Raw genomic sequence first — 10,097 nt, 5'->3', positions numbered from 1 at the left:
ACACCAAATGAATTTTCCTCATACCACAGAATGGCAATTATACAGATTGCAATTATGATTAATTATGAAAATAACATCCAAAAACAGGTAAATAGAAAACAAATATAAAAAGGATGTACAAAGATACCGAAACAAAAGAATAATCCTAATATATTTACATACACCTATAAAACATTCACTATGTTCAAGTCAGCAGCATTACTCTGGCAACATTGTTGTTTGCTCTATTCTTTGTACTAGCTCCTCCTTTCCCTGAGGGCACCATTAAATGTTTCCATGTTCTTTCTTGTTCTCATGACACTTTTTTACCTGTCATAAGCAGAAGAGCTTGAACTGACAATTGCTATAGACATGCACTGCATGAAGGAGAATGTAGAATAAGCATGATTCTTATTGCTAAAGACTTAAACTCCATGAAATCAAAAATGTTTGTTGTTTAGACCTTGTTTTCTGTGACTTTTAGACCTCTTCTGTTAGTTTGGAGGTCAAACTAGTGTAGTCTTAAAAGGTTGTTAAAATAAAAGTTTAGCATCTACAGAACATACGCATGTAAAATCGATGGCGTTTGTCTTCCAAGAAAAATTAACCAAAATATTGATGATTGTTGTTTACAGAAGTGTACAAATATTTTCCAGTGGAGTGTTCTCTAGAACACTATAGCAAGGACATGCTTTTTACTGATAAAGCTCACCCCAAACTTTCTGTTTTAATAGGAAATACATCAATAGAGGAAAGAAAATTACATTTACATATATCTTTACTTTTAGTAATTTAACAGACACTTTTATCCAAAGCAACTTACAAATGAGGACAACAGAAACAATAAAAACTAACAAAATAGCAACAATATGTAAGTGCAAATGACAAGTCTTGGTTAGCAAGGTTTATATATATATATATATATATATATATATATATACATACATATACACACACACACACACACACACACACACACAACCACACTAAGTAAAACAAGTAGATATAATAAAAAATTGAAGACTAGTGTTTTTTTGTTTATTTTAATAAAAAAGAAGATAAATAGATAAAGTGCTTAGAATTAAAAAGTGCTAGAGTTAGAGGGTCAAATAAAGATGCAACAGATGTGTTTTTAGTCATTTCTTGAAAATGGCTAAGGACTGCTCAGATTGAGTTGGGCGGGTCATTCCACCAGGAGGGAACACTTAATGAAAAAGTCTGTGAAAGTGACTGTGCCTTTTTGAGATGGCACAATAATGCATCATTCATTTGCAGAGTAAAAGCTTCCAGAGGGACATAACTCTGAATTAATGATTTTAGGTAAAGGGGTGCAGAGCCAGTGATGGTTTTTTTAGTCAAACATTAATTCCTTGAATTCTATGTGAGCAGCTGCTGGTTCAGTGCCAACTGATGAACAGAGGTGTGACATGCGTTCTTTTCGGCTCATTAAAGATTAATCTTGCAGCAGCATTTTGAATTACTTGTAAAGGTTTAATAGAAGTGGCTGGAAGACCTGCCAAGAGAGCATTGCAATAGTCCAACCTGGACAGAACAAGAGCTTGAACAAGCATGTTCTGAAAGAAAGGGCCTGATCTTCTTAATGTTGTATGAAGCAAATCTGCAGGACTGGGCAGTTTTAGCAATGTTATCTGAGAAATTAAGCTCATCATCAATCACAACTCAAAGGTTTCTAGCTGTTTTTGAAGGAGTTATGGTTGATGAGCCTTATTACATAGTGACAATTTGATAAAGTGATGGGTTTGTTGAAACCACAAGCAGTTTTGTCTTAGTCAGGTTGAGTTGAAGTTGATGGTCCATCATCCAACAAGAAATGTTAGACAAGCTGAGATGCGAGCAGCTTTCATCGGATCATCAGGATGGAATGAGAGGTAGAGTTGAGTGTCATCAGCATAGGAGTGATAAGAAAAGCCATGTTTTTGAATGACAGAACCTAATGATGCCATGTAGACGGAGACGAGAAGTGGTCCAAGAACTGAGCCCTGAGGCACCCCAGTAGTTAGATGTAGTGACTTGGACATCTCACCTCTCCAAGATACTTTGAAGGACCTATCTGAGGGGTAAGACTCAAACCACTGGTGTGCGGTTCCTGAGATGGTTGACAGGTTGACAGGAGAATCTGGTGGTTCCACATATCAAAAGCAGCGGACATATATTAGATAAAAAAATACAGTTCACTTGACAGTTTTTATCTTAATATATTATAAAATGTAATTTATTCCTGTGATGCAAAGCTGAATTTTCAGAATCATTACTCCAGATTTCAGCATCACATAATCCTTTAGAAGTCATTCTAATATGCTGATTTGCTGCTCAATAAATTTTTTTTTATTATTATCAATGTTGAAACTAGTTTTACTGCTTAAAATTTTTGTGGAAACCATGCTACTTTTTTCAGGATTATTTGTTGAAAAGGACATTCAAAACATCAGTATGGAATATAAATATTTGTAACAACACTATAAAAGTCTTCACTGTCACTTTTAATCAATTTTATGCATCCTTGCTGAATAAAAGTATTAAATTATTTAAATCCTACTGCAAACTTTTGAACAGTACTGCATATACTGTAATCTAAAACTAATCTAAAAAATCAATCTACAATTTTCATGCTATTTATATACTGATTTATCTCATGAAACTTAACCAATCCAGTGTATGAAACAAAATCTTGCTGAAGTGTTTTGCAAGCGTGTGATATATAAAAGCATAGCTTCTGCTGGCCTGGCTTACCCATCAGTGACTCAAATTACCCTCATGCCGTTTGACCACAACCGTCAATCAAATACACCCACATGCTTATACTAAAATTCCCATCTCTTTCTCTCTGACACACACACACACACACACACACACACACACAAACACACACACACACATACTGAGGTGTGGAATGTGGCTTGTGATCAGATCAAAGACTTTACACTCTCCCTTAACAACACACAATACAGTGCTGTATGTGTTCACTCATATTTCTTTACTTTCTAACATCATGACCCAGAAAACCCAAAGGTCAGTAGATCACATCACACTTCAGAGCCGTTATACAACACACACGTAACGTGTTTATCAGAGCATGCATGTAGATTAGTTCATGAAATGTCAAAGGCAGTGTAAAGTTTCCCAAATGTCACTGTGCATGTGTATATGTTTGTTTGTGTAAGCTCAGACTAAATGTTAAAGTAATATTTAGCTAACGATATACAGCAACCATAGTGCCAAGAATAACAGCATGCATGCTTGCAGATACACTCAAATACGTACACTGTGATTTCAATCTCATGCCTAGTTTAGTAAAGGAATCTTGATGACATCACTAGGGCACAGGTCAATCGTTCTGTTGCGTCATAACTAGAAACGCAACAACAGCCTCACTTGTGGTTTTGTAACTTTTAACAGTGGCTACTTATGCCTGTGTATATTATGATATAAACAAAACTAGCTTATGGTTCAATCCAACGTCATTATCCAAGTTACATAACAGACACATGCATCAAACATAAACAGCAGTGAACATGCAGGTTGGTTTTTACCTCTAACTATTACTGATGATCTCTTTCTCTCGCCCTCCTATTCTGTAAGGCATTGTGTTTTATTGTGTCTTGGGATTCAGTTGCTTGTTGTGCCATGTTGCATCCAGTGTAGACACCATAGATCACTGATTATAGAGGATGATACAAAAAAAATCTTTTGCCTAAAAGTATTTCACATGCTGTTTACATCTTATTCTTAACGGTAATGGAGCTGTTACCATCGAGGACTTCACTGGCATTTCTACTGCAGCACAAACACATTCACACAGATGATTTATTGTGCACATGGTCTAAACTGACTCGGCACCCTGTGTGCCCGGTAAATCTCAATAGCTCACAACTGCTGAAGAATCTTTTGACATTACAGAGCTCAGCGAGGAAGTCCTGTGAGGACAGAAGGTCTTGGGTATTACCAGTAGTACAATGTTCTTTCAATGACCCTAAACCAACTTTTTGTGTTTACTGCAATATTTAAAACATATATAATATTATTTATGAAGAATTACAATCATATTTTGTAGTTCAAAGGGCTTTCTATACAATGAATGTATTGTACGTGTTGTAGGGTAAACATTTGAATTTGGGTAGGTCAAATTTAGGCTAAAATACACAAAAACGCCCTAGAGCTTAAGGGGTTAAATGAACCATAAGTCCTGTTTATGGTGCTTTCTCGATTCTGTTCCCCTTTAAAATGTAAAATATTATTATTAATAATAATACTGATCAAGTGGAAGTAATAAAATAATTATTTGTTCATTGGACTACCATGAGATAGCCAACAACATTTTATTCAAAAGTGCATTAAAAATGTAGAAAAAATGTATGAGGTGCAAGTCATGTACAAAACCTCAAAGTTTATATTGTGCTGTACATCAGTTCTTTCTTTCAAAACTTGAATGACCTCTGTGTGCAGTTGCCTTTTCATCCCTCGTGATGAATTAATTTGTCTAATATGTCATACAGCAGGGGTTTGAGGTCAGATGAGTCTCCAGCTTCACACAGGATATCTTGGATTAAGCTGGATCATTTTGTTTCTCTGACCCTGAAAGGTGAAAGAACATCCCGTCTCTAATGAATAAGCGTCTTTTCAAACCCTGTCCTCAGTGCAATACATATTACCTTTTCAGACTATGCACTAATCCAGTGTTTACGACTTGAGCTGAATGCTCGCATTCTACAGCGTATCCCATACCTAATCCGAGTCACACACGCTGAAACTGAATTACCCCCAAAACGTCCCACGTCCTGCTTCAGATGAGCGCCGCATGACCGCTGCAGTATTTTTGGACTGTTTGTACCCAAAACGTGCCCGATTAGGATCCGAGTTTACTGAGCTATATTTAGAGACAAACACACAGAAGGGAGTTTGAGTCAAAGATCCCGTATGGGGTTGAGGGAAAACAACAGTGAATGAAAGAAACTTCGTGACCCACCCCTCCTCTTCTAAAACCACATCTAACGTCCATTCAGAGAAAAGCAGCAGCGAAATTATTGGCGTGTGCGCAGCTGTTTCAACTGTATGTATCAAAGTGATTTAAAACACTTGACATCGTGGCTCGGCTTTCAACCAAAATTGTTTTTGTGCCCACTATTGAAGTGTACTTTGAAACTAGCGGAGGCCTGCCTGCAAATACGTCTGATAATTCCGAAGATTGATGTGGCTGCAAACCGATCGCTCCAAACTTTTGATTCTTAAAGCTAGCTAGGAAGCTAGCTGTCAGTGCTGAGATCGGGCCTACAGACACCGCTTGCTCAAAGCTTAATGACTGTTTATCAGTGGTTTCGGCCTTACTGTTAATGAAAGGGTGGCCTACCACCTCAAGAGCCTTGTCATCTCCTCTTGGCCTCTGATAAAAGCACCCGACTCACTGGGCTTTGATAATTTTACCCTAAAAAAGCTAAAATGTAGGACTTGGCAGTCAAAGAAGCTTCACAACAGACTTTGTCAGACCACTTGTTGTGCCTTCAGGCTTGAAAGGCGTTTTAAGAGGCCAGATACTTGGCTGAATTAATGATGCGTTTGGTGTCGAGCCTCTGAGGTGACCCACCGACTTACTGGAACTGCCCCCCCCCCCACCACCACCCTTTCACATTTAATTAGCAATTAGCACATTGGGAATTCTTTGGAATTTCGGTCAGATGTACTATTATGTGAAGCCTGACCCTGAAACGGTCAGTTGCTCATAGACAGACGTGCGCATGCAAGCATATGGTATAAACGTTCTCCTCTCCATCTGAGTTCAGTGCTACCCTTCTCAGAGTCAGATAAGGACACATCTGCTGAGTATTATCCCCCAGACTGCCATGGGGCCCCTTTATACATCAACCCCTCACATACTGCACACACACATGCTTGGACACATGGATACACCTCCTTGTGGTTTTCTTCCACACTTCCAGTCTTTGCTCTCTCCATTTCTTTTTTGGTTCCAGTGCACTGCTCTACTTTAATCTGCCTCTTTGTCTCTTTTTAGCCTTATTTTTGGCGTATCAGGTCTTTTGATAGTTTGCTACCTTTTCTCTGCTTACTTTTTATCCTTCATTCATATCTCTTGCCTCCAGGCCTGCAGGCCCAGTATAGACCTGGCCCACCCAAACATGAGTTTGACCCACCCTGACAACCAGCTCCAACTCTTTCAAGAGACACATACTGGTGGTGATGCAATGAGAGAGAGAGAGAGAGAGAGAGAGAGAGAGAGAGAGAGATAAAAACAGAAAGATGATTTTTTACTGTGTTTAGTTAAACAGCTGGGACCCTCTGCTCTCTGAGTGCTTTAAAACTGGATTCGGCAGAATAAGTGTGAACTCCTGTGATGGAGATGAAACGTTACCACAGCAAAGCAGAGAGATCCGCTTATAGCACCCTACAACAAAGACAACACTGAGAGCATGCACTTTAAAAAAGCCATTGTGTGTCTGCATGTTCTGGTATTGGACCTCAGTCATTTTCTCTGCCTAATGAGAGACCATGACTACATGTCTGGCATTCCTGTCAGTCAGCTACCTGGTTACCTATAAACACTTTATAAACCAGGTGTGTATGTGTCCGTGAGGAGGAGGGGGGTTTAAAGACTTTAAAAGCTTTCTTTGTTACTGCATGCCAGCTTCAATGTTTCAATATTGCTCATTGTCTTTTGTCAGATGCATTTAAACATTTTTAGCCATTAAACGTTCTGTGCCATTCGTGCAACAAAGATAAATGATATCGCAATTTGATGTGTGCTTTACCTTTCTGGAGATCAGACTTGTGATTTTTGCTTAAATGATGACAAAACACATAAACTGGAAAATGTGGGAATGGGCTTTAAACAACTGCATAGCAACACATAAAAAATACAACCTAGCAACTGCATAGTAACTCACTAAAACCATCCTATCAACAAAATCCACTCTGTAAGCCACTAGCAAAAAGTGAGACCCTGGCAACCACCCACAACACCCTAGCAAGTGTAGTATAAGCGAATATCAAACATTAACCAAGCCATTTAACAACAGTTATCAATTAGTCTGAATTGCATCAGTTTCGCTTCTATTCATAGTTGTTTTAATATGTCAAAAGCTGTGCATCACTAATCTGAAACAGAGAAAAGCGAGTTTACTGAGGCTAACTGAGTTAAAGTGGTGTATGAGAGGACACCATCACCAGTGAGAGCGCTCACAATCTGGGCCGGTGAAAGCAAGGACACTGCTTTCTCATGCGGGACTTTTTGCCAGGCAGCATGTAACAAATCTCATTAAATACTAAATACAATCAGGGTAAAATCCCAGCAGCTAGCAGGTTAATTGACCCCAAACACACACACACACACACACACACACACACACACAGAGTAAGGAGATCCTTTTGTCTGCTGCTGGCCCGTCACAGAGCTCCTGCTGAAGGAATGTCTGTGGAGAACTCCATTGATGAGGTACGACCTCATGTCCTTCTTTGCTCCTCCACATTCTGAAAGACTTTCCATATGCTGCAGGCCTCTAGAGTGCAGTCTACATGCCACAAATCCAGACTCTCCCGTTGAGTACCTGACTATGGAAACAAAAGCCAAGATGTAGTAAAATTCAACTAGGACAGACATATATAGGCAAAAACATACCATTATGCCACCACCATTTAAAAGTTATCTGATTATTATTATTTTTTTTTATCTTTCTGATAATGCTTATCAAGGTGCATTTCTTGGATCAAAAAAACGGTAGAACAGTAATATTGTCAAAATATTTAACTTCAAAATAACCGTTTTCCATTTTAATTAATTTGATTAGAACTTATTCTTATAATGCAAAACTGAAATTTCAGCATCATTACTCGAGTGTCAGGATTCTTCAGAAATCACTAAATTTGCTGCTTAAGAAATTATATTTTTCTGGATTCCTTGATAAATAGACATTTCAAAGCATTTATTTGAGATTTAAATCTTTTGCCACATTATAAATGTCTTGACGGCTACTTTTCTTCAATTGAATGCATTCTTACTGAATTAAAGCATTAACTACTTTCTAAAAAGTAAAATTTATCTGACTCAAAATTTTAAATGGCAGTGAAGCTTATGTCAAAAAAGTACAAACCAAATACTTAGTATTTAGAATACAATGAACAATACCTTAATGACAAGCAGCAACTTTCTTCTAAAGTTGAGATATTTATCCCATAAGGCCACAGGAGAAAAAGATATATGGTTAATTAAATCAAATCTGTGCCAATAGCACATATAAATAAATAAATAAAAATGCATTATCAATTACTAGTATGTAATATATATATATATATATATATATATATATATATATATACACATATATGTATATATATGTTTATATATATATATATATATATATATATATATATATATATATACACACACACATACATATATAATATACACACTCAAAGCCATACTACATTGTGAATATGATGATGATGATGGAATGGGTTGCATCAGTTTACAATAAAGCATCTTGTGTTGCATGCATTGTGTCATAAAGAGCACAGGAAACAACAGGTTCAGAAAAGATAAGCGCTTCTACTTTATTACCATACACTTCAAGGTTCCAGAGATACCATTCTTCTAGATAGGGGGCGGGGAGGGGTTTACACAGCCCTCTCCTTACTGCTGGTCATTTCATTCAATGAAAACGAACTTATTTGTTTACAGGTGCATACATCCATTCATCTGTATAAACACTCATATTGTTTACATGTTTCAATTCATTCATTCATTCATGAAGACCAATCAACTGCTTGCTTTGAGTATGCATAAAACCAAACATCCCTGGTCAGTCCAATATGCACCAATCATTGGTTTTCATTTATACAATATTTACAAAGGAGAACAAGTTTGGTTGAGATGTTGAAGGTTTGGCCACATAATCGTGGGAAGAGTGATGCCCCACACCCTGTATCGCAATACAACCTCAGGGTGCTAAATCGACAACTGCAACCTATCGAATGACAGGTAACATTTAGAAGGACCGATCAGGTTTCAGGAACACCACTGTTACAGCCAATCAGAGCTAAGGAAAACGCAAGTGTAACAGGTTTCCAAAAGCAATTCCATATGGAGTTAGTGGGGGGGGAACGGAACTCCCTGATGTGCATGATACATTAATAAGCATCTTTTAAAAAATTAAGGAAACTCTACAGAAGCGTACCATTCTCTTAAAAAGGTTGGATTACACATTTTACTATAAAAGCAAATATTCCCAACAAAAAGATTGATTATAAGAACAGTGGACACATTTTAAAAATATGTTGAGATTCTACAGGCAAAAAATAAAAATAAAAAATGAGACACCAACCTTGAAATGTTAAATACTTTAACTGTTAAAAGAGAACCAACATTTCTATTCATTCAATAATTTACAGATTGTTCATCATATATTTAATTTCAGCAGCAAATATGAGTTTTTTTTTATTTTTTTACTTTTTTTAAACCTTACTGTGAACTTACCATCGCCCCAGCAAGAGTTATTTTAAGCAAAAAAAAACAGTATGAAATAAAAGATAAATCTGCAATGAAATAAAACAGCAGAAAAAAGGTTGCAAGCAACTTTGACTGGCTTCCAAGGTTTAACAGCAGAATGCTAAAAAAAAAAAAAAAACTGCACTGCTGCCTGTAAAATTAACTTACACGGTTTAGATGTTTACGTGAACTCTTACTGCACTTGTTCAGTTTGACCCACTACTGGTGATACAATCTGATCAGAAATGTTAGTTCAGTCCTGGGATTTACACACCCATGAATGTGAAGCTCTGTATTGAGCCCAACCAGGACTGTAAGGCCTCTATTCATTTGTGACGATAATGATAAAATAAATAAAGTCTCTCTGTATTGTTCATCAGGTAATAATTAAATAAAAAAATAAAAATTATGGTAACCATACCTGTGCATATATCATTGAAAACTAAAAATTAAGTGAAAGAAAATTTGTACCAAAATGTATATATATGTATTTTTCTGGATGGGTTCTGTTTGCAAGCCAAAAAATATCTATGAGATATGCTTTAATTATAAGTAATTAGCACGGAAACAATAAACAAATAAAAAAAAAGGTTTTAAATATATAATA

The 10,097-nt window shown here is 36.8% G+C and overlaps 1 long non-coding RNA gene across 1 annotated transcript in view; it reads right to left on the bottom strand.

Annotated features, from left to right (window-relative positions):
- Window positions 1-6,808: 6,808 nt before the first annotated feature.
- Window positions 6,809-10,097, bottom strand: part of LOC132123494 (uncharacterized) — a 31,092-nt gene continuing 27,803 nt past the window's right edge. Inside the window, exon 2 of the long non-coding RNA XR_009426522.1 lies at window positions 6,809-7,553. This is a non-coding gene — a long non-coding RNA (uncharacterized LOC132123494). The remainder of the gene's footprint in view (window positions 7,554-10,097) is intronic.

Source organism: Carassius carassius, chromosome 41 (assembly GCF_963082965.1).
Source record: "Carassius carassius chromosome 41, fCarCar2.1, whole genome shotgun sequence".
Taxonomy (NCBI): domain Eukaryota; kingdom Metazoa; phylum Chordata; class Actinopteri; order Cypriniformes; family Cyprinidae; genus Carassius; species Carassius carassius.
The sequence above is the reverse complement of the archived record's forward strand: the minus strand, read 5'-3'. Positions and strand labels throughout refer to the sequence as shown.